Below are 26,442 nucleotides of genomic sequence, written 5' to 3' on the forward strand. Positions count from 1 at the left end.
AGTTTTTAATTTCGTTAATATTTAGTACTCCATACATGTACCGCAAATTTGATGTGACGGAGAATCTTCTTTTTGTATAGTGCCAAAGTTTGAATTTGGGTGTGAACTAAACATTGCCCGAAACACGCATATATTAGGCGTAAAGCCTCCGTCAGTGGATGTGTAGGTACTTTTTACTGGTACAGCTTTCAACAATATAATATTGAAACAGAGTCAACTAGTACTAGTAGCTACTAGTAAATTAACAGGGAATTTAGTCTATTTTTTGTGCCGAAATCTACTAAGATAAACGTAATATCCATGCACGATCTAAGTCATGTATCTATAGTTCAGTCCTCAATAGAAAAGGAAAGGGTGATATGTAGTGTCCAGTGAGACTACGAGCAATTAAGTAATCGTGGGTGTGCTTAGGCCGGACCTCTTTTGCTAAGTGTTATTAGGTCGTACCTCAAATATACTCCCCACCATTTAGTACACTGCAATGACTATGGATGTGTTTGGTTACCAGATTGAAGTTGCATCGTATATCCTACGTGATGAGTGGACGTGGGTTAGGTGAAACCGTATTTCAGAAAAGAAGGTGTTCGGTAAAGTTGTATGAGCGAATGCAAGAAAGCAAGTACAAGCAATCAAACATACTGCTCAGACATCTTTATATGGTTCCCCTCATGCAGGCTGGGGCAGTAGGGCAACCAAACATACCCTACGTGGTGTGTGTGTGTGTGTGTGTGGGTGGGGGGGGGGGGGGGGGGGGGGGGGGGGGGCGGGGCATATAAAGCTAGAAATTTCACGTAGGAAGGCATTGTCAACAACAACGAAAAAACATAGAATTATATGAACAAATTACCTCCAATTTAGCGAAGATAACAACATTTTTACTTTTGCAGCATTCCATTACTCAAATATATACATATCTATTACACTAAAGAAAAAAGAAGGCCAATTCACTTAAATTTCTTAATTAGTGTAATAATTAGAGGTGTACTAAAGAAAATTGCAATCTTAATTATGCATGGGGTGTTTGCCTGTTTGGCCCCACTCTTTAGTCTTGCCTCCCCTCCCTCCACCACTCATTATATATATATATATATATATATATATATATATATATATATATATATATATATATATATATATATATATATATATATATGGAAATTATTTCCTACTCTTAGGGAGTAGTTACTCCAATGTGTATATCTCTAGATTTAGGATGTATATGGTCCGACGAAGTGTATGTAGATGGAGTATATCATCATACTAGACCATCTAGGGTACTATGTATAACAAGTATGTATGTATACTTAGAGTATATGGTTATACTTATTTTATATTCTACTATCATAGTATTATATAATATATTAAAAAATATGTGCTCTTTTGAATTTTTTTTTCACATAGTAAAAATCTAGAGTATCTTAATATTAGTATGTCAACATACTCAAACTTATAAATGAGCATGTATATACACGCAACGTGATTTATTGATTATGGGAGTATATATATATAATCAATAAATCACGTTACGTATATATACATACTCATTTATAAGTTTGAGTATGTTGACATACTAATATTAAGATACTGCATATGTAACACGTGTCATCAGACATGTTCTAAAAAAATGGAACATTCCAGAACAATAAATTAAAATAAAGAGTAAAATGTACCGGAGGTCCATTAACTTTTGTTGGGGTGTCATATAGGTCCATCAACTTTGAAACTGTATTTTTGGGTCCACGAACTTTTAAAATGGTTCACTGTAGGTCCATACCCATTTATTTAACCTTAAATCCAACGTATATTTGCAGAAAACCCCCTACCGAGTGTGGCGCGAGCACGTGAAGCTGAGCCAGCCACCGTGGCGAGGGCGCCGCAGCGATGCATGCTCTGGTGCTCACTCTCCTGTGCTCGTGATGCCCGTGGCGACAACAGTGTAGAACACTTAAACACCTGATGCCAAGCTACAGGTTGAGCATGAGCTCGTAGTTCCTGTGTCCCTTGGAGATGGTCTCCTCCTGCTTCTTCCCCGGCCTCGGCAGCGTGCGCATGCACGACGACGTCCGTAGGCACGACCTGTCCGCGCGCGCCTCCTCGCTCTCGCCACCCTCGGCGGTGGCCTGCAGGATATCCAGGTCCAGCGACGCGCTACTCCTCCTGCTCACGCTGGACCTCCTCCCTTGGTGAAGGCTCACCTTGGGCGGCCGCCACACTGGCTTCTTCTGCACGGCCTCCACCTCGGGCCACGTCAGGATCTTCTGTGGCGGCATCAGCGACGGCGTCTTGCCCTCGCACACCTCCAACTCCTAGAGTAGTGCGTTGAAGGGGTCACAGGGCTCGTAGGGCACGGGCACGGCGGGGCCACCGGATGGCGGGTAGTAGACGCCGTCGGCGTGCACGGCGCCAGCCTCCTCGCACCAGGTGCCGATGTACATCCCATCGTCGGCCCACCAGAACATGCCCTGGACCTTGGGCCTGGTGTCCTCCCACGCGCCGTCGTAGCGGTCGTCGTCGGCCCAGATGACGGTCCCGTAGCCATGCATGTCGCTGGCCCTCCAGGTGCCGATGTACTCGTGGCCATGGCGCTAGATGTAGCGGCCGTGGTCGTCCTGCAGGCCTGAAAGGTCCTAATATGGCTAGAGGGGGGTGAATAGCCTATTTAAAATTCTACAAATCAACTAGAGCAATTTGATTAGTAAGACAAATAGCGTAATGCAAACTTGCTCTAGCTCTACGTGGGTTGCAAGCCACCTATCCAACAATTCTAGTTGCAATGATTACTAAACACTCAATTTGCTATGATACTACTCACTAAGAGTTCTCAATCTTTCTACTCTAAAGAGCTCCACTAAGCAAACTTAAATAGCAAAGCAAGCTCTCAAATCTAATTACACTAAAGAGCTTGCTACAACTAGTTTGCAAGAATATAAACGAGTGAGTAGGATGGTTATACCGCCGTGTAGAGGAATGAACCAATCACAAGATGAAGATTAAGCCAATCACCGGGAGAATGCAAATGACAAGAGACAACCGATTTATCTCCCGAGGTTCACGTGCTTGCCAAAACGCTACGTCCCCATTGTGTCGACCAACACTTGGTGGTTCAGCGGCTAAGAGGTGTTTCACAAATCTCATCCACATGATTGGACACCGCAAGAACCGACCCACAAGTGAGGTAACTCAATGACACGAGCAATTTACTAGAGTTACCTTTCGGCACTCCGCCGGGGAACGTACAACTCCCCTCACAATCACCGGAGACGGCCACGAACAATCACCAACTCGTGTCGATCCTCCACCGCTGCACCGAGCCGTCTAGGTGGTGGCAACCACCAAGAGTAACAAGCGAAATCCATAGCACAACACGAATACCAAGTGCCTCTAGATGCAATCACTCAAGCAATGCACTTGGATTCTCTCCCAATCTCACAAAGATGATGAATCAATGATAGAGATGAGTGGGAGGGCTTTGGCTAAGCTCACAAGGTTGCTATGTCAATGAAAATGTGCAAGTGTTGTAGCTTGAGCCGGCCAAGGGGCTTTAAATAGAGGCCCCCATCAAATAGAGCCGTTGGCTCAAAAACGGGCTGACTGCGCGTCGATTGGGCGCTCCGATCACACTGCACCAGACGTAGCACCAGACGCTCCAGTCATGAATACCGAACGCGTCCGGTCGGTATACCGGATGTGTCCGGTAGCCCTAGACTACCACGTGTCCTATTCAAACCATCATAGCCGTTGCCGCGCATTCTGCTGACAACCGGACGCTCATACCGGACGCAGAGTCACAAATGACCGGACGCTGAGCCGCAGCGTCCGGTGAAGTACAGTAAGCAACCTAGCCTGACCACACGTGTCCGGTGATACCGGACCGGACGCTGCCAGCGTCCGATCGGCTATCCTCCATATATTGCGGTTTCTGATTAACACCAGACGCATCCGGTGTGGCGACCTGTAACACCCTAAAAATGACATTCTTTTAAAATAGCTAAATATGATTTATTTATGCAAGGGTGTGAGCATTAAAAGATAGGGAAATAACAAATTTTGTGGAATTAAAATTTAAAAATAAGGTTAGAAACTTTGTGATGCATACATGCTGCTGCATATCATTTGGTGAATGCTTGGAATTTGTTAAAGGTTTCAAAGAGAATTGAAACTTGAATTTAAAAAGCGTTTTGGAAAATAGAAGAAATAGAAAAGGAAAGAATATTTTTTTCCTCTCCTTTCTTGAAATCGGCCCGCTGGTCCCCTCTCCCCTTTTCCCCGCTCGGCCCAGCACCGCAGCCCAGCCCAGCTCTCCCCTTTCCCCGCCAACCGCCGGCCCAGCCGCACGCCTCGGCCGCTCGGCCCAGCAGCCGCGCTAGCCCAGCAAGCCGCGCCAGGCAACCGTCGCCCACGCTCCCCCATGCCCTGCCGCTGACGCCCGGGCCCCGCTTGTCGGCGCAGCCTTCTTCCCCGCGCGGCTCGGAACCGCTCGAGCCTGGCCTGGCCGCAACTGCCACCCACGAACGACGTCGTGGGAGCGCCCCCCCCTCGTGCCCTTGCCTCTACAAAAGGAAGCCGAGGCTGTCCCCGCACCCTCTGCTGTTGTTCCCCGCTCCCTTCGCGCTCACCAAGCACCGAGGAAGCCGCAACCGCCGCAGCCGAAGGTCGCCGGAAATCCGTCGTCCGCCTCCGCGCGAACCACCGTCACCGAGCCGCCTCCGCTCTGATTTTCGCCGTGGTGAGCATCTCCGTACTCTCCCCTCTCCTCCCATGCTTTTCGTTTCTCGTTTCTTGGCTTCTCGAGCCCTGGCCGCGAGCTCCGCGAGCCGTGGTCGCCGGCCATGGCGGCCACCGCTCTAGCCGCCATTCCCAGCCGCTGTAACGGCATGGCCGCGACCCCCTTCCTCCCCCACGTCCCCCGGTGCGCTCGGATTTCCATTTGGTGAACCCTAGCCCCTAACCGCGCGCGACCGAGACCTTCACGCCGCCGGCAATGGCGCCTCACCGCCGGCGTCACTGTGGCCGGCCGGATTTCTCCTCTCTCCCTCCCCAAGTCTAATCTGAACCGCTCGTTTTTGATCCGACGGCCGTGATCAGCCGATACCCCTTCGCGTGGCTGTTTTGCAAAAGAGTCCCTGGACTTTTCTAAGTCCTAACCCGCAGTCCAAGGCGTATTTCCCCGAATGCGCAATCTCGATTGGAAAGCGTAAACTTCACGGTTTAAGTCAAAAATACGTTTTCAGTATTTACAGAAATGCCATTTGAACTGTTTCGCTTATAAAATTGTCGTTTTAGCTCCGAATTGATCCATTCAAATCGCGTTAGCTTCATAATTTCATAAGCTACATGTTGGATCTACTGTTAGTCAAGTTTGGAACTTTTTAATTTCATAATTAGATTTAATTAAATATATGGCTATAGGAAAACCCGTTTAAATCATAACTTTCGCATTTTAGCTCCGTTTTTCGTGAACTTCGCGTTGACGTGATCGTAGCGAGACATAGATTATGTTTACAAACATTTTATCTTGATTTCAATACTGTTGGTGTACTGTTCTAATGATAGGAATGTTTGCTTTGCATGAATGCTTTTGGAATGTTGTATGTTGCCGTGTTGGTCGCGTTTAGACGGTGAGGAAAACGTTGGAGACCAAGAATTCTTCGACGACCAGCAGGACCAGCACGAGTTTGTGAACCAAGGCAAGTATAGCATGGGCCTTCCTTGATGTCCTATTTCACTTTAATCAATTACTCATTTGCATGTGTCTAATTTTGATACCCGTAAGGACAACCTAGTGATTGTTTATCCTGTTCCTTGTCTCCTATGGGTTAAATGCATATGGGTAGATTGCTAGTGCTCTAACTGAACTAGATATACATGTTGATGAATGATACTATGGAACAAAGTGAGTAACATGATTTGTAACAACTGTTCCATAGGGCGAAAGTGCAAATGACCTTTGTTCATGTTGCTCCCGGCCCTCCATAAGGACTTATCTGTCGGCAAAAGCTGGGACTGACAGTGCAACCGGGAGAGTCATATGGCTCTGACTTTAGCTCAGTAATAGGATCTTTTCTAGCTAGTTAGAGGTTACCTTTTTGGCGCAAATGGGGCTTGCCACGTTGGGTATAGGGCTGCCTCTGTTCCTATGAGTATAGCCGCGATGGATATGTGCCATAGGAAAGGGGGGTTCCTACATCTGCCTGCCAAGGAAACCTAGCGGCCCTAACTTGTTAGGGAAACCTATGAAATGGCTTCATAGTGTACCCTGCCTGCTCACCTTGGTAGTGACATGGGAGTAATTAACCCGAGCATATGGGGATCACGACTCGCGGTGAATGTGCACCACCTCTGCAGAGGGTAACAAACTGTTATAACAGCCGTGCTCACGGTAACGAGCGGCCCAAAAAACTCACAGAATAACTGGTTACTTGTTGATGATCATTTAAAATTGTTCAATGATGATATATGGTACACTTGACCCTGATATATGTTCTTATGGGAATTAAATGGGAGCTTAAGCATAATATGATAATACCTGAGAATAAAAGCTTGACTTACTAAAAATGCTAACTGCAGTAAACCAGAGTCATTCCTTTTTGAGCTTCATAACCCCATGTTAGCTTGCTAAGTACGGAATGTACTTACACTTGTTTATTTTCTTTACTTGGATAAAAATCCCGGATGGGTAACAGATGACAACGGGTATGAGGAATTCCCGGAGGATTTTTAGGCTTGTGGTCAACCAGTTGACCTTCCCTGTGATGAAGCCCATGAGAGTTTATTATCTTTTTATCTTTCCACTATGATGTATAAGACTAAGTTTTATTATAACTCTGATGTATGAGACACTGTGATGATACTTTATGTAATTTGTCAGCTTGTGTGTGTGATTGATTCCTGGGCACACACGAGTTTTGTGCATTCAATTTTATCCTTAAAATTGGGTGTGACACGACCGGACGCGTTCGGTGTGGCAACCAGACGCGTCTAGTCGCTGAGTCTGTCGCCAAGATACCGGACGTGTCCGGTCACATACCGGACGCGTTCGGTCACTCTGTAACCAGCGCGACTAACTCCTCTTCGACTCTATCTTCTTCACCCTTGCTCAAATGTGCCAACCACTAAGTGTATCACCTTGTGCACATGTGTTAGCATATTTTCACAAACATTTTCAAGGGTGTTAGCACTCCACTAGATCCTAAATGCATATGCAATGAATTAGAGCATCTAGTGGCACTTTGATAACCACATTTTGATACGAGTTTCACTCCTCTTAATAGTACGGCTATCTATCCTAAATATGATCACACTCACTAAGTGTCTTGATCACTAAAACAAAATGGCTCCTACATTTAATACCTTTGCCTTGAGCCTTTTGTTTTTCTCTTTCTTCTTTTCTAAGTTTAAGCATTTGATCATCACCATGCCATCGTCATTGTCATGATCTTCGCCATTGGTTCATCACTTGGAGTAGTGCTACCTATCTCATAATCACTTTGATAAACTAGATTAGCACTTAGGGTTTCATCAATTAACCAAAACCAAACTAGAGCTTTCAATCTCCCCCTTTTTGGTAATTGATGACAACCCTTTCACAAAGATATGAATTGAGATTTAATTGAATTCACGTTGCTTGCCCAAGCATATCTACCATGTGTAAAAGAATATGGACAAGTTTCATGAACTCCAAATGGTAGTAATTGCTCCCCTACATATGTGCTAAGAGTTTGGATTGAAGCTTGCACATATGCTTAGATAGGAAATATAGGAGTCAATTTGTACCAAATGATGCTAAGGTATAAGAGATGGACCTTTGAAGCATGATACCAATTGGAGTGCACCAATATACCATCCTTAGCATCATTAGTAACTAGACATACACAAAAACTAGAATACCTCATGAGATCAATATTACAAATAAGGGTCTAGTTTCCATAGAATGAACATAGGTCTAGTTCATTTAGCCTATGCATGCTAGTTTTTCATTTCAACATTCAAACCTACAACTAGCATACACCACACAAGCATGGATTTAGAAATTTAGAACTTGTGCTATGCAAGAAAATATATGAAATGCACATCAAAATGCGACATACAAGTTTATGAGCTTGCTCCCCCTACTTGTGTGCTCAAAATTTTAATTGATCCCTTTCCTTTATCATATCTCTCCCCTTATGTCAAATACTCTCCTATCACTCATATCTTTGTTTCTCTCCCCCTTTGTCAACAATTAGCACAAAAGGTGAGCTCAAATTATAGATAGGTTGGGGTGAAACCATATGAAATGAGGATCATTTTCCCAATTTGGTTCAATCTAGATTACTTGCAAAAGATATTTAACTCGGTTTGATCCAAGGACAAGCTTCTTCACACCTCCAAATAAGGGTTATCTTGTACCATGTTGAGTTAAACACTTATAGCTTATTTTCTAGATCAAACACTAGGTTTACAAGCCCATAAACATGTCATATGCTACCACTAGATCATTTCAAACATACAAGCAATAGTGGTACCATATAAGCATCAAATTCATTTGATTTTCATGAATGAGCCTATTCAAATGTGAAATATGTCTAGATGCACTAAACAAGTCCTTAGCAATGGATGGATGACATGTCAATCAACTTTACCTTGCTTGGCTCGAAGGAGAGGCATGTCATATAGTGGGGGTGCATCAACGCATATTTGAGAAGTCAAGTATATTCAATTCATTCCTTAGCTTGCAAAACCTCTTCTCATCAAGTGGCTTGGTGAATATGTCGGCAAGTTGATCTTCGGTGCCCACACTCTCTATGCAAATGTCCCCTTTTTGTTGGTGATCTCTTATGAAGTGATGACGGACATCTATATGCCTTGTTCTTGAGTGTTGAACCGGGTTGTTGGTGAGCTTTACGGCACTTTCATTGTCACATAGTAATGGCACTTGCTTGAACTTGATTCCAAAGTCACTCAAGGTAGCCTTCATCCAAAGTAATTGAGCACAACAACTATCGGCCGAAATGTACTCTGCTTCGGCGGTTGAAAGTGCTACACTATTTTGCTTCTTTGATGACCAAGACACAAGTGATCTTCCCAATAGTTGACATGTGCCCGATGTGCTCTTTCTCTCAACTTTGCATCCCGCATAATCGGAGTTCGAATATCCAATCAACTCAAATCTTGCTCCTTTGGGATACCATAATCCAACATGTTGTGTATGCTTCAAGTACCTCAATATTCTCTTTGTTGCCTTCAAATGACTTTCTTTTGGTGAGGCTTGAAATCTAGCACACATGCATACACTAAACATCACATCCGGCCTTGATGTGGTCACATAGAGTAGGCTTCCAATCATAGACCGATATATATTTTGATCCACCATGTTGCCACTAGCATCACTATCCAAGCTTCCACTTGTCCCCATTGGTGTACTAATAGCTTTACTCTCCTCCATTTTAAACTTCTTGAGCATGTCCTTGATATACTTGCCTTGACTCACAAATGTGCCATTCTTCATTTGTTTGATTTGAAGACCAAGGAAGTAACTAAGTTCTTCAATCATAGACATTTCAAACTCATTAGCCATCATTTTCCTAAACTCCTCACAAAATTCTTGATTTGTTGATCCAAAGATGATATCATCAACATAGATTTGCATCACAAACAAGTCATTTCCTAGCTTCTTGGTGAAGAGAGTGGTGTCAACATTTCCCATCTTGAATCCCTTAGAGAGTAAGAAGTTCCTCAATCTCTCATACCATGCTCTAGGTGCTTGCTTCAATCCATACAAAGCCTTTCTCAACTTGTAGACATAGTTGGGTTTCTTCTCATCTTCAAAACTGGGAGGTTGCTTAACATACACAAGCTCATTGATGTACCCATTTAGAAATGCACTTTTCACATCCATTTGGTACAACTTGATGTTGTGGGCACAAGCATAGGCTAACAAGATCCTAATTGCTTCCAATCTTGCAACCGGGGCATATGTTTCTCCAAAGTCAAGACCTTCAACTTGAGTGTAACCTTGAGCCACTAATGTTGCTTTGTTCCTTATTACTATCTCATCTTGATCTTGTTTGTTCCGAAAGACCCACTTAGTTCCAATCACATTATGGTCCTTAGGCCTCTCAACTAAATCCCATACTTGGTTTCTTGTGAAGTTGTTTAGCTCTTCATGCATAGCATTGATCTAATCAACATCCCTCAAAGCTTCATCTATCTTCTTAGGTTCAATGGATGACACAAATGAGAAACGCTCACAAAATGAGGCCAATCTTGATCTTGTTTGCACACCTCTTGAAATATCACCAATGATAGTGTCCAATGGATGATCTCTTGCAACATTGGTTGGTTGAAGCACTTGCACTTGATTGCTAGCATTTGACTGATCACTTGGTTGAGATGATGAACTAGCCATTTGTTGATCTTGCACATTGCCATCACTAGTGCTTGCTTGGATTTGATCATGAGAACCACTAGCTTGCACATTTGAGTTAGAGAGCACTTGGTTCTTGTCATCTTCAACATCTATCACCTCTCTAGGCCTTATATCACCAATGTCCATGTTCTTCATTGCATTGACCAATTGAGTGCCTCTTACATCATCTAGATTCTCATCTTCCTCTTGGGAACCATTTGTTTCATCAAATTCCACATCATGAACCTCCTCAAGAGTACCACTAGGCAAATTCCAAGCTATATAAGCCTTGCTAGTAGTGGAGTAACCAAGCAAGAAACCTTCATCACATTTCTTTTCAAACTTGCTCAATCTAGTGCCTTTCTTCAATATGTAGCATTTACAACCAAAAACCTGGAAGTATGCTATGTTGGGCTTTCTTCTATTCAATAGCTCATAAGGTGTCTTTTCCATCATGGGGTGACAATAGAGTCGGTTGCTATAGTAGCAAGCCGTGTTGATTGCTTCAGCCCAAAATGAATGACTCACATTGTACTCACTCAACATTGATCTTGCCATATCAATCAAGGTTCTATTCTTTCTTTCAACTAGCCCATTTGATTGAGGAGTATACTTGGCCGAGAATTGATGTCTAATTCCAAATTCATCACATAACTCATCAATTCTAGTGTTCTTGAACTCACTTCCATTGTCACTTCTAACTTTCTTGATTGTTGTTTCAAACTCATTGTGAATACCCTTGACAAATGATTTGAATGTTGCAAACACATCACTCTTGTCACCAAGAAAGAAGACCCATGTATATCTAGTGAAATCATCCACAATCACAAATCCATATTTGTTTCCTCCAATGCTAGTGTATGTGGTTGGTCCAAACAAGTCCATGTACATCAACTCAAATGCCTTGGATGTGCTCATCATGCTCTTCTTAGGATGTGTGTTACCAACTAGTTTCCGGCTTGACATGCACTACATAGCTTATCCTTCTCAAATGTGACATCTTTCAAGCCTCTAACTAAGTCATGCTTAATCAACTTGTTCAATTGTTTCATTCCAACATGACCAAGCCTTCTATGCCATAACCAACCCATGCTAGACTTAGTGATCAAACATGTTGACAATTGAGCTTCTCTAGCATTGAAGTCAACCAAGTATATATTCTCATATCTAAATCCTTTGAATATCAAGTTAGAGCCATCTACACTTATGATCTCTACATCATCCACACCAAATATGCACTTGAAACCAAGATCACATAATTGAGCTACCAACAATAGGTTGAAGTTCAAGCTCTCTACTAATAGCACATTGGAAATGCTCAAGTCATTGGATATTGCAATCTTACCAAGCCCTTTGACCTTGCCTTTGCCATTGTCACCAAATGTGATACTATCAATCTCATTGCTCTTGTTTTCATTGATTGAATTGAACATTCTTGGATCACCGGTCATGTGTTGTGTGCACCCACTATCAAGCACCCAATGCCTTCCTCCGGCTTTATAGTTTACCTACAAAAGAAGATCAATTCTTTTTAGGTACCTAAACTTGCTTGGGTCCTTGTAGGTTAGTTATCAAGGTCTTTGGTACCCAAATGGCCTTCTTCTTTGGGCCCACAATTGGTGTACCAATGAACTTAGCCTTCACACCATTGGCACCCTTATATAGCATGTAACAACAATCAAATTTGATTGAGGATACATTAGGTAGCTTGTTCTTGTTAATCTTGCAATTTTGCTCTATATGCCCAACTTGCTTGCATCTATTGCAAAACCGACCATTGCCCTTCACAAAGCTAGCTTTAGGAGTGACAAAGGCCGCCTTGCCTTTCTTGGGGGTATAGCCTAATCCCTCTTTGTTGAGAGAAAACCTTTGGCTACCCAAGCACTTTAGCAAGTGGGCTTCTCCACCATAGGCATTGCCTAAGGCATGAGTGAGCTCATTCACCTCCTTCTTGAGGTTCTCATTTTCCACCATAAGTGAGGCATCACAAGTGAGACCATCACTCAAAGGTGAAGTGGAAGTAGTAGTGCTACAAGAAGTGTTAGTGGGAGCAACAAAAATAGATTCATCAATAAGATCACATGTTAGTCCCACATCACATGTCATGATCACTTGCTCCTTCTTGGCTTCCTCCACTTTGACTTGCTCAATGAGAGAGGAGTGAGCCTTTTCAAGCTTAGAGTGAGCTTTGCCAAGCTTCTCATGGGCTTCCATTAGCCTCTCATGAGTGGCATTGAGCTCATCAAGGGATTGCTCAAGAAATTTGACTTTCTTGTTCAATTCCTTGCACTCCTTTCTCTTCATCTCAAAGCAAGTATGCACTTGCTCACACATGTCCATGAGCTCCTCCTTGGGGTACTCCTCATCATCATCACTCCTATAAGCATCACTTTCACATTTATCATCATCACTCACATCATATTTTACCTTGGTAGGTTTTGCCATGAGGCACGTCGATGGAGTGTTGAAGATGGAGGGCTTGTTGTTGATGGCGATGCTTGCTAGTGCTCTCTTGATAGATTTCTTGTCATCATCACTAGAGCTATCACTATCCAAAGAGCCATCACTATCCCAAGTGACTACATAGCCTCCACCCTTCTTCTTTTGGAAGGTCATTCTCTTCTCCTTCTTCTCCTTCTTTTCATTCTTATCTTTCTTGTGCTTCTTCTTCTCATCTTCATCATTATCACTATTGTAGGGACAATTTGCTACAACATGATCGGGGCTCTTGCAATTATAGCATCTTCTCACATACTCTTTGCTCTTGGTGTGATCTCTTCTCTTTCTTGCACCATAGCCCTTTTTCTTCATGAATTTTCCCATCTTGCGCACAAAGAAGGCCATAGCTTCATCATCAATATCACTAAGATCATCATCATCACTTGATTCTTTCTTGGACTTGCCCTTGTTCTTGGATGATGATGAGATAGCCTTGAATGCTATACTCTTCTTCTTGTTGTCTTCTTCTTCCTTCTTGTTATCCTTGTCATCCCCCTCCCTTTCCACACGGTATGTCTCTTGGGTCATGACATCATCTAGTACTTGGTTGGGGGTAATCTCCTTTAATCCTCCTCTTATAATGAGCAATCTCAACATCTCAAATCTTGGAGGTAGGCACATTAAGAACCGATGAGAGACATCATCATCCTTGATCTTTTCTCCCAAAGCCTTTAAGTCATTAACAATTACTTGTAGCCGATGGAACATCTCAGGAATGCTCTCATCATCCTTCATCTTGAAGCTTGTCAATTTGTCCTTGAGAATGTACAACTTGGCACTCTTCACCGCCGGTGTGCCCTCATATGTTTCCTCCAATCTTGTCCACACCTCATTTGCTCTTTCACAATCCTTGATTTGCTCAAACATCTTGGAATCAATGGCATTGTATATGGTGTTGAGAGCCATTGTGTTGCATTGCTTGTTGGTCTTATCTTGGTTGGTGGGATTGTCGGGATCAATGATAGCATAATCATTTTCGGTCACTTCCCATACTTGATCATTGATTGAACCAAGATACATCCTTATCTTTCTCTTCCAATAATCATAGCATGTGCCATCAAAGAACGGTGGTTTGCCCCCCACATGGTTGAACACAACTTGAGCCATAATTTTACACCGAGGTTGTTAAGCCTTCAATCAAATGGTGACCATGGCCCTGATACCACTTGAAAGGTCCTAATATGGCTAGAGGGGGGTGAATAGCCTATTTAAAATTCTACAAATCAACTAGAGCAATTTGATTAGTAAGACAAATAGCGTAATGCAAACTTGCTCTAGCTCTACGTGGGTTGCAAGCCACCTATCCAACAATTCTAGTTGCAATGATTACTAAACACTCAACTTTCTATGATACTACTCACTAAGAGCTCTCAATCTTTCTACTCTAAAGAGCTCCACTAAGCAAACTTAAATAGCAAAGCAAGCTCTCAAATCTAATTACACTAAAGAGCTTGCTACAACTAGTTTACAAGAATATAAACGAGTGAGTAGGATGGTTATACCGCCGTGTAGAGGAATGAACCAATCACAAGATAAAGATTAAGCCAATCATCAGGAGAATGCAAATGACAAGAGACAACTGATTTATCTCCCGAGGTTCACGTGCTTGCCAACACGCTACGTCCCCATTGTGTCGACCTAAGAGGTGTTTCACAAACCTCATCCACACGATTGGACACCGCAAGAACTGACCCACAAGTGAGGTAACCCAATGACACGAGCAATTTACTAAAGTTATTTTTTGGCACTCCGCCGGGGAAGGTACAACTCCCCTCACAATCACCGGAGACGACCACGAATAATCACCAACTCGTGCCGATCCTCCACCACTGCACCGAGCTGTCTAGGTGGTGGCAACCACCAAGAGTAACAAGCAAAATCCGCAGCGCAACACAAATACCAAGTGCCTCTAGATGCAATCACTCAAGCAATGCACTTGGATTCTCTCCCAATCTCACAAAGATGATGAATCAATTATAGAGATGAGTGGGAGGGCTTTGGCTAAGCTCACAAGGTTGCTATGTCAATGAAAATGTGCAAGTGTTGTAGCTTGAGCCGGCCAAGGGGCTTTAAATAGAGGCCCCCATCAAATAGAGCCGTTGGCTCAAAAAACAGGCTGACTGTGCGTTGACCGGACGCTCTGGTCACACTGCACCGGACGCAGCACCGGACACTCCGGTCGTGAATACCGGATGCGTCCGGTCGGTAAACTGGACGTGTCCGGTAGCCCTAGACTGCCACGTGTCCGGTTCAAACCATCATAGCCGTTGCTGCGCATTCTGCTGACAACCGGACGCTCATACCGGATGCAGAGTCACAAATGACCAGACGCTGAGCCGCAGCGTCCGGTGGAGTACAGTAAGCAACCTAGCCTGACCGGACGTGTCCGGTGATACCAGACCGGACGCTGCCAGCGTACGATCGGCTGTCCTCCATATACTGCGGTTTCTGATTAACATCGGACACGTCCGGTGTGGCGACCGGACGCGTCCGGTCGCTGAGTCTGTCGCCAAGATACCGGACGTGTCTAGTCACATACCGGACGCGTCCGGTCACTCTATAACCAGCACGACTAACTCCTCTTCGACTCTATCTTCTTCACCCTTGCTCAAATATGCCAACCACCAAGTGTATCACCTTGTGCACATGTGTTAGCATATTGTCACAAACATTTTCAAGGGTGTTAGCACTCCACTAGATCCTAAATGCATATGCAATGAATTAGAGCATCTAGTGGCACTTTGATAACCGCATTTCGATACGAGTTTCACTTCTCTTAATAGTACGGCTATCTATCCTAAATGTGATCACACTCACTAAGTGTCTTGATCACTAAAATAAAATGGCTCCTATATTTAATACATTTGCCTTGAGCCTTTTGTTTTTCTCTTTCTTCTTTTCCAAGTTTTAGCATTTGATCATCACCATGCCATCGCCATTGTCATGATCTTCGCCATTGCTTCATCACTTGGAGTAGTGCTACCTATCTCATAATCACTTTGATAAACTAGGTTAGCACTTAGGGTTTCATCAATTATCCAAAACCAAACTAGAGCTTTCAAGGCCGTCGCGCCAGTGGCCGTCATAGACGTCGACGTTGGCGTACGCCTGCATGCCCTGGCCGTGGCGGAGGTTGTTGGCCCAGAGCCCCGCGAAGGTGTCCCCGAACTCGCCGATGTAGGTGCCCTGGCCGTGCATGTACCAGCCGGCGAAGTCACCCTCGTAGGTGGCGCCGGAGGTCCAAGAGAACTGCCACGGCCCGACGCGCGGCCGCGGCGCCAGGCGCCCTCGTACATGCTGCCATCGGTCCACAAGAACTTGCCCGCGCCGTGCGGGAGGTCCCCGCGTAGGTCGCCCTGGTAGAAGTCGCCGCTGGGCAGCAGCTGCTCCGCCTGCGTGGCCTCGCCGAGTGCCTCGGCGTCCTCATCCTCGCCGGCGCCGTCCGAGTCGTTGCCGCCGTCGGTGCTGGTGTCATTGTCCTCGCCGTCCTCGCGGTGGTACTGGTAGATGGTGCTGGACACGGAGGAGCTGACGTGGAGGAGGCTGGGCGTGATGGCCTTTCAATTCTTTTTTTTTCTTTGAAAAATTATACTTACTACTTTTCAATTCTTTTCATGGCACAGCAAAGGTATCACTGTATCAGTTGCTGTCCCCAAGACCAGCAGCTCGTTGACCTGAGCTTTGAGGTTACCCGGCCCTGTGCAAAACGCAGGTCAAGCAGCTCCTTTTTTTTAGGTCAGGCTACGCGGCTACAGTGTGTCCGAGGGGGTTTTCTATAAATGTGTGTCGAATTTAAGGTTAAATAAATAGATATGGACCTACAGTGAGCTATTTTAAAAGTTTATGAAAAAAAAATACAGTTTCAAAGTTGATGGACCTATATGACACCCCAACGAAAATTAATGGACCTCCGGTGCATTTTACTCTAAAATAAACTCCACCTCTACATATGTAACGTTCCAAAACAACAAAATAAAAGTTCATTCGTGAACGCGGAAACTAGCTAGCTAGAGAGGACGACCTCATTAGTCATTAGTCATTAGGCATGTATGTACAATGGTCCGTACTCCGCAGACCGCAGCTAGCTAGCTTGTGTTCCAAAATGTTCCCTGTGGTTCAGGGACACTTTGTGCGTCACAAAATTTGGTGCCACGAACTTGCATTGAGGCCCACTTCATCAGGTCCGTGCCCGTGCGTTCCGTGTGACCAAGGGAGCTAGGTGTTGATCATGTCTTCGATCATCAGCGACCTCCCAACGAAGGCAGTGAGCGAGCTAGGAGCGCGCGGTGGCCGGTGGGTGTTGGTCGAGACTGACTGATCACAGAGTACCATCAACTTGGCAATTGGCATACATGAGCTAGAAAAGGTACATGCATGCATGAATTCATATTCATGAACTTGCATTGATCCGGTCCAAGAATTTTACTAACAATACATGCACATTTGCACGGCGAACTGGTCCAGCTAACTAATCTGAATATTCCTCTCGGGATTCCTTACAATTAATTGGTTGCCAGTGGTGTGGCGCAACTTGATCATATCATACTGCCACTAGCCTATGGAGTAGGATATAAACACTGTTCAATAATACGGTGTTATCACTGAAAATTTCATATGCCTTTCGAACTATTTAGTTTTCCAACTAAGAGGATTATCCGGAATCATGCATGAATTGGGCTAAGCTAAAAAAAGACTATTTCAAAAACTAGTTAATTCAATGATGCCTAATAACGAGGATCCGCCATAATCTTTTTGAGTGCTCGTTCGAGAACTACTCGTAATTGGAAAGTTTCAGAAGGAGATCCTTTTGGAATTTTTTTCTTATAAATTAGAATTGGATACTGTCCAATAATATGGTGTTATCACTGAAAATTTCTTTCAAAATATATTATTATTTATCAATTTAAAATTTTAGATGTATTGGTGGTAAAAGCCACCCTGGTCTAACCCGGCGCTATGTGTGATGTTTCCAAGGACACACTTTGATCATTATTAATATCTTATATAGGATTATTATAGTGCATGACTATGGATTTATATTAGCACCATGTATATGACAATGTTTTCGAATATGAACCCAATTATGCCAATTGGGTGCCATATAATCTACATTTATAAGAATTGACGAGTTTCGATCTTGAGTTGTGTGTACGCCTTGAAATAAACAGAAGGGTTTAAAAATGCTAGGGCAAATCTAAATAGACTTGTATATATATTTGGTATCAAGTTAGGTATCATACTTCATGTTATTTTATACGCTGAGTTTATATCATGTCGCTCAAATTCCCAACAAATACATCAATCGGCACTACTGGACTAGTAGTTTAAGGAGCCGGTCATTCTTACCTGAAAAAAGAAAACATGTCTTGTCGTGGCTCGAAGGCTCGAGGCTAGGGATACAAGACATTTGCAAATAAGCTTAATTTTTATGAGTTACTTTCTCAGTCTCTTTTTAACTGTTGTTTTCACTTTTCGAGAAATCAAACGTGCTCAACTTTAACCAATATATATAAGCAAATATTAATATTTACGGCACATAATTAGTATCGTTAGATATATCATTGAATCTATTTTTTATTAAAAAACTTATTTAGAGATACAAATGTTACTAATATTTTCTATAAACTTAGTCAAACTTTCTCTTTTTAACTGTAGTTCTCATTTTCCGAGAAGTCAAACGTGCTCAACTTTAACCAATATATATAAGCAAATATTACTATTTATGACACATAATTAGTATTATTAGATATATCATTGAATCTATTTTTATAAAAAAAAACTTAGTTAGAGATACAATTGTCACTAATATTTTTTAGAAACATAGTCAAATTTAAGAGAATTTGACCGGCACGGATACCGTAGCCCTCATCAGGTCAGTGTCGCCAGTGGCGAGGTCTCGTCAACATCAGCTGATTCAGTGGTGCAAGTCTCGGGCCTTGTTTAGATTAGGGTTAGAAATTAGTATTTGACACTGTAGCACTTTCGTTTGTATTTGACAATTATTGTCTAATCATGGCCTAACTAGGCTCAAAAGATTCGTCTCGTAATTTACAATCAAACTGCGTAATTAGTTATTTTTTTATCTACATTTAATACTCCATGCATGTGTCAAAGATTTGATGTGATGGAGAGAGAATGAAAAAACTTGCAATCAAACGAGGCCTTGAGTCTTGAGTGCTTCATCGTCGACCTCGACTTGGATTCGTCCGAAACGGCAGACTGCAGTAGTGCCGTACCACCCGTTCTGTTCTGCTGCAGAGTGCAGAGGCCAGCCCTCGTCAACACGGCAGAGACTCCCTCCTCGACGCCGTGTTGACGAGGGCTACTTTCTGTTGAATAGTGTCACGAAACCTAGAACGTCTACTAGAGCAGGTAGAACGAGAGAAAGGGAGAGGTAGTAGATGGACGTGTCAAACCTGACACCACAGTGGTGGAAGATCCGCTAGCATCAGCCATGGAGTCGATGTCTGCGCTAGGGCAGCGACGGGCGGTGAAGACGACGTCGGTGATGCGCGGTGGCGACCGGCGGTGAAGGCAGTGGAGTCCGAAGGCGGCGCAGCTGGTGGCTTCCCATCACTGGTTGCGTGCCCTCTAGATCGGATTAGGGTTTAGATGTCGGTGGAGAGCTCGGCTTAGGTCAACCTCGTCATAAGAGTCATCGGCCCCTACCTCTTTTTATAGCGCAGTGTGACAGAGGCCCTCCAGCCATGGTGGGCTAGGCGCCCCCGATTAGGGCGTGAATCAAAGGCCCAACTGGGCCGTTGGGTCCAGTTGGGATTAGAGATCAATCTAACAATCTCCCCCTTGATCTCTTTCCATCTTTCACTTTCATATCATTTACTTTTGTTCATTCCATTACAGATTAACGCATAGAGCATGTCTCACCGTCATGGTCCATTGCCGATAGATTTAACAGCTACAACACACTACTCTATTCTAAAATAGATACTTATCTTTGGGCCTTCTTTTGTCCAGAAATTATAGGCTTTCCCATAAACCCATGACGGCTATATGTTCTCTGAACACGTTGGGTGGTAAGCCTTTTGTAAGCGGATCCACGAGCATCTTTACTGTACTTATATGCTCAAGACTTATGACTTGATCCCAGACTTTATCTTTCACAATATAATACTTTATGTCAATGTGTTTGGCAGCACCACTTGACTTATTGTTGTGACCATACTGTATTGTCGGATTATTATCACAGTATAACTTAAGTGGTCTATAGATGTCGTCAACCACCTTCAAACCGGGTATGAACTTCTTTAGCCAGTTCACCAGCCCGTTGTCTTATAACACGCTACAAACTCGGCATACATTGTGGACGATGTAGTGACGGTTTGCTTTGAGCTTTTCGATGAAATAGCTCCCCCTACGAGAGTGAATACATATGCAGACGTGGATTTTCTATCATCTCCCGCATATCAGAATCTGAATATCCCATTATATAGAGTGAATCAGATCTTCTATACGTCATCATGAGGCCTTTCGTTCCTTACAAATAACGCAAGACTTTCTTTACCAATTTTCAGTGTTCTGTTCCAGGATTGCTCTGGAATCTACTAAGTAACCCGGTAACAAATGCCAAGTCAGGGCGCGTGCATACTTGAGCATATTGTAAGCTTCCGGCAGCTGAAGCATATATAACCGCTTTTATTTGATCGATCTCATATTGATTCCTAGGGCATTGAAAATCCCTATATCTGTCGCCCTTGACTATAGGAGCAGGTGAGGGACTACATTTGTGCATACTAAATTTCTTTAAGATCTTTTCTATGTATGCCTTTTGTGACAGTCCTAATACCCCTTTACTTCTATCTCGGTGAATCTCGATCCCTAGAACGAACGAAGCTTCACCAAGATCTTTCATTTCAATTTTTGAGGACAAGAACTTCTTTGTCTCTAGTAGTAGACTGACATCACTACTAGCAAGTAAGATATCATCCACATATAGGACAAGAAAGATGAACTTCCCATTCTTAAACTTTGTATAGACACAATTGTCCTCTACATTCTCTTTAAACCCAAAATTCCTTATTGTCTGATCAAACTTCAAGTACCACTGTCTTGAAGCTTGTTTTAATCCATAAATGGATTTCTTTAGGCGGCATCCCATTCGTTCTTTTCCTTCCATGACAAAACCTTTCAGTTGTGCCATGTAAACACTTTCCTCCAAGTTCTCGTTGAGAAATGCCATCTTTACATCCATCTGATGTAATTCTAAATCGTAATGTGCCACTAATGCCATTATGATTCTGAAGGAATCCTTACATGAGACTGGAGAAAATGTCTCATTGTAATCAATCACTTCTCTTTACGTAAAGCCTTTTGCCACAAGTCATGCTTTATATCTCTCTATATTCCCTTGAGAGTCAAGTTTTGTTTTGTAGACCCATTTATAGCCTACTGTTTTGGTTCCTTTAGGAATTATCTTCAAATCCCTAACTTTATTGGCATTCATAGATTTCATTTCATCTTCCATGGCCTCAAGCCACTTTGATGAATGATCACTTCTCATGGCTTCTTCAAATGAGGTGGGATCATCCTCCATTTGAAATTTCTCAGTGTTGTACACTTCATAATCAGCAGGAATAGCTGATTTTCTAACTCTTTGAGACCTTCTAGGGGTCTCTATATTTGGCACATCTTCTGTTTGAGGCTGTTGTTGCTCCCCCTCATGTGTGGCAATTGGTTCAATAGGATCCTAAAGAATAGGTTCCTCATCATTATTCATTGTTGCCACAGGCGGAATAACAACAGGTGTTGGCACCACAGTATCCTGTACTATCGGTGCAGCGACAGCAGGTAGTGAGAAAAAAGGCTCATGAATCATCGGAGTAGGCGCATACACCCGCTTCTCTTCAAGGTCAATTTCTCGAGCTACCATGCTCCTCCTCATCATTTCATCCTCTAGGAAGACAGCGTGTCTCGTTTCCACAAACTTTGTATGTCTATCTGGATAGTAGAAACAAAAACATTTTGACTTTTCTGGGTAGCCAATAAATGGCAACTTACTGTTTTGGAATCTAGCTTTCCAATGTTTGGGTTAAATACTTTAGCCTCAGCATGACTCCCCCACACACATAAGTGGTTTAGTGAGGGTACTCTTCCTGTCTACAACTCATACGGTGTTTTTGGCACCGACTTACTTGGTACTCTATTAAGAATATGAATGGTGGTTTTTAACGTCTCCATCCATAGGCTCATCGGTAAGGTGGAGTAACTTATCATACTACGCACCATATCCATCAGGGTACGATTGCGTCTTTCAGCTACTCCATTCTGTTGAGGTTCGCCCGGTGTAGAATACTGGGTTACTATGCCATTCTCCTGTAAGAAACTTGCAAAAGGTCCAGGAACTTGGCCATATGGGGTATGCCGACCGTAGTACTCCCCCCACGGTCGGTCCTAACTATCTTAATCTTTAAATTGTGTTGGTTTTCAACTTCTACCTTAAATATCTTAAATTTATCCAATGCTTCTGTTCTTTCTTTGATTGGATAAATATAGCCATAACGGGAGTAATCATCTATGAATGTTATGAATGAATCATAACCATCCACACTCTTTACAGGAAATGGACCACAGATGTCTGTGTGAATAATCTATAGAATTCATGCGCTTTGTTTGTCATCTTTCTTAATTTTCTTTACATACTTTCCTTTAATGCAATCTCTGCATTGTTCTAAATCTGAGAGCTCTAATAGAGGAAGAATATCATTCTTAACTAGTCTTTCTATTCTCCCCCTCGAAATATGGCCAAAACGACAGTGCCATAATTTCGACAATGCATTGTGAGCTCTCTTTCGTTTTCTGTTTACATCCGCAGACGAGGATACATTCACATTGTCACACGCAACGTTCTCATTATCGCATACAACATTTACATCATCACATAGTGATAACAAATAAAGCTCATTTTGTAAGATAACAAGACCAACACATGCATTATTAAATGTTATCTTACATTTGCCATTTCCAAAATAGCAATCATATCCATCATTGTCCAAACATGAAACACTAATCAAGTTACTCTGTAACAAGGGAACATAAAGAACATCTCTAAGTATAAGTTTGAAACCATCAGCAAGCTCTAGAGAAAGATCGCCAACGGCTTCAACTTCTGCTCAGACTCCATTTGCAACTTTAACATGTCTTTCCCTTCTTTGCGTAGTCCTCGTCGAATGGAATCCCTGTAAAGAATTAGCAACATGAACAGTTGCACCTGAGTCAATCCACCAAGTAGATTTCGAATACTGTACATACAGGGATTCATTTATGAACGTAATAATGTTCTCACCTTTCTTTGCCATGATCATCTTTAAGTAATTGAGACAATCTTTCTTATAATGTCTCATCTTCTTACAATAGAGACACTTGTCTTTCTCTACTGTGAACTTGTTCTGCTGAGGCTGATGCAGCATGGGACCCTTTCCCTTTGACTTTGAGGAGAAGTTAGGATTAGTATTCTTTTTCTTGTTATCTTTCAGATAATTGATAGAGCCACCATTGGCAGCTTTCATTCTCTCCTCCTCTTACACACTCATAGCCATAAGCCTCTCCATGTCCCACTTCTTGGGCTGTATGTTGTAGTTGACAATAAAAGTGTCAAACTCTTTTGGCAAGGAAGCAAAAATCAGATGGATAAGGAACTCTTCCTTGAGAGCCAGATCCATTGGTTTTAGCTTAGATGCCAAATTGCTCATCCTTAGTATATGCTCTCTTATGCCACCATTACCTGAGTACCTCTCTGTCACCAGCTACTTTATCAGCTGGGTAGCATATGTCTTTGAAGAGCCAGTGAACTGACTCTTTATTCTTTTAAGGTACTCAGTGACGGTGTCACACTCTAGGATTGAGTCCACAATTGCAGGCTCAATCATATTCTTTATCACAGCCAAATATTTCTTGTTGGCAGTGACCCACTTCCTATGCTCAAGGTCATAGGACATTCTTTGGGATGCAAAATCCCTCTCTTTTGTTGCCCAAGCGGCATTAGTCTCATTTGTCTCCCTCACCGGTGCCACAGGCTCTGTGGGACACGGTGTGGTGACTACCCAGTCCACCTCAGCTAAGATGAAGGCCAGGTCTATCTTTTTCTTCCACTCCATGTAGTTATCACCTTTGAGAGTGGGGATCTCTTTGATACAACCCATCAAGTTATATCCACCTGAAAACACAATTCATATAGTGTGAGAACATAAATAATGACAACAATTGTATGCCTTGATTTCAATGTTGATCAAAATTAAAACATACAACTGTTCATACATTAAATCTACATCACCGTTGGGCAGAAATAGAATTAATGTATGACAAAGAACTCATCATAATATTGCCAATAATCAACGTTGGTCAGAATAATAACAATACTATAATCAATTAAAACATATCCATTTTTAAAATTTAATTCTCCCATTGGTTCGAATTTAATAATGAAAATAACATCTTTAAATACGCAGCGGAAAAATAATCTCAATTTAGTGAATTTTACCCACAGGAAAATTCTCTTTTCTATTTTCTTTAAGCCATTTATCCATTTTCTAGGAAATAAACATTTACTGGAAAAAGAAAAAACAAAAAACTGATTCAATTCATCACTGTTCATTCGGCCTAGCCGGGAATTGGGCCCGGTCTGCCTCCCTTGCGCGACACCCGGCCGCACCCAGGCCGCAACCTAGGCCTAGGACGGCAAAGTCACTCGGCTGTGCGCGCTCGCCTGGACCGCATCGCTGGCCCGCTCGATCTAAGTCGTCCGCGCCGATCCGACAGCCGAGCGGCGATATCGCTCGAATAAAACGCCGCCGCGCCGTCCGACCCGAAACCCTAGCGGCCATTCTTCACTTTGCTCTCTCTCTCTTCTCTCCTCAGCACAGCAGCACCCAGCGAGCCACCGAGAGCGACGACGGTGGAGCAGGCAGCCATGGCGCCGTCGCCGGCCCCCTCACCGGCGTGCGCGCTCCCCAGCGGGTGAGCGCGCCGCCGTCGAGCGGCCTGGCCACGACGCCTTTTTGGCTGGAGCCCGGCGAGCAACACCCCCGGCTCGGCCTTCTTCTCCCCACGCGCCGGCGAGACAGCAGCGCTGCGCAGCGGCGAGGTAGGCCTCCCTTTCCCCCAACATCCCCATATCCTTTCCTTCATCTGCTTTTGGATTTTCTTCTCGGATTTCATCCGATTTGGGGATTAGGGTTAGGGTTAGGGTTAGGGTTTCACTGTTGTTCTTTTCCCCGAATTGATTTCGGGTTTTAGGGTTCGGTTTAGATGTGAAACCGAGCCCTCCTTCTTCTTTTTTTCACCCAATTAGGGTTAGGGTTCATCCGAACCCTCTGTTCTTGTTAGAGCCGCACTGGATCTAACCTTTTTTTCCTTTTCTAATCGGTTTACCCGTTCTAGATCTAAAACCCTAGAAAACCTGGCTCTGATACCATTGTGAGAATCTGGATCGAACTAGGGGTTAGATCCGAGGGGCTACTTTATGTTGAATAGTATCACGAAACCTAGAACGTCTACTAGAGCAGGTAAAATGAGAGAAAGGGAGAGGTAGTAGATGGACGTGTCAAACCTGACACCGCAGTGGTGGAAGATCCGCTAGCGTCCGCCATGGAGTCGATGTCTGCGTTAGGGCAGCGACGGGTGGTGAAGATGGCATCGGTGATGCGCGGTGGCGACCGGCGGTGAAGGCAGTGGAGTCCGGAGGTGGCGCGACTGGTGGCTTCCCGTCACTGACTGCGTGCCCTCTAGATCGGATTAGGGTTTAGATGTCGGTGGGGAGCTCGGTTCAGGTCAACCTCGTCATAAGAGCCGCCGGCCCCCACCTCTTTTTTATAGCGCAGTGTGACAGGGGCCCTCCAGCCATGGTGGGCTAGGCGTCCCCGATCAGGGCGCGAATCAAAGGCCCAACTGGGCTGTTGGGTCCAGTTGGGGTTAGAGATCAATCTAACAGCAACATCCAGTATACCAACATGCTATACCATTATACATTTGTATATGTATTTGTTTTTGTTCCCAAAATATGGGTATTCCATGGCATACATGTGCATACCCCTGGCGCCGCCCATGCCTGTGCGGCGCGCTGGCGGAGGCGGCCAACACTGTGGAGCACGGCTGGCAAGTGGGCATGCTGTTCGACATGTTCCACAACGTCGCCGGGTTCTACCGCAAGGTCCAGGAGGACATCGAGGCGTGCCTCGCCGAGGCTGACGTCGAGCGCAGGGAGAACGGCGAGGTGTTCCAGACCAAGGTGGCGCTGCTGCTCGGCCGGAGCACGGCCGACCTTAGGCAGTTCAGGGACATGGCGTCGCTGTCGTTCAACGACGTCATCAACGACTTCGCCGGGAAACTGTTTTAGGTTCTGATGACCAAGTCTGGTTGTAGTTTGTACTACAGTGCTCTCAACTGTTCGTATGCACGGTGTAGCTAGCATCTTATTTTGTATGCTGTAGATTTTAACGATGCCTAGTTTTTTTTTACAACCTACTAGTAGTACATTTTATTTTTACCACATCGACAAAAATAAACTACATGGCATTAAATTAACTACCTATTGGGAGTAGCCT

The 26,442-nt window shown here is 43.7% G+C and overlaps 1 pseudogene; it reads right to left on the reverse strand.

Annotated features, from left to right (window-relative positions):
• Nucleotides 1–1,778: 1,778 nt before the first annotated feature.
• LOC136465436 (phosphatidylinositol 4-phosphate 5-kinase 6-like) lies at nt 1,779–25,027 on the reverse strand (annotated as a pseudogene).
• Nucleotides 25,028–26,442: the final 1,415 nt, after the last annotated feature.

The sequence above is a fragment of the Miscanthus floridulus genome, chromosome 7, assembly GCF_019320115.1.
Source record: "Miscanthus floridulus cultivar M001 chromosome 7, ASM1932011v1, whole genome shotgun sequence".
NCBI lineage: Eukaryota > Viridiplantae > Streptophyta > Magnoliopsida > Poales > Poaceae > Miscanthus > Miscanthus floridulus.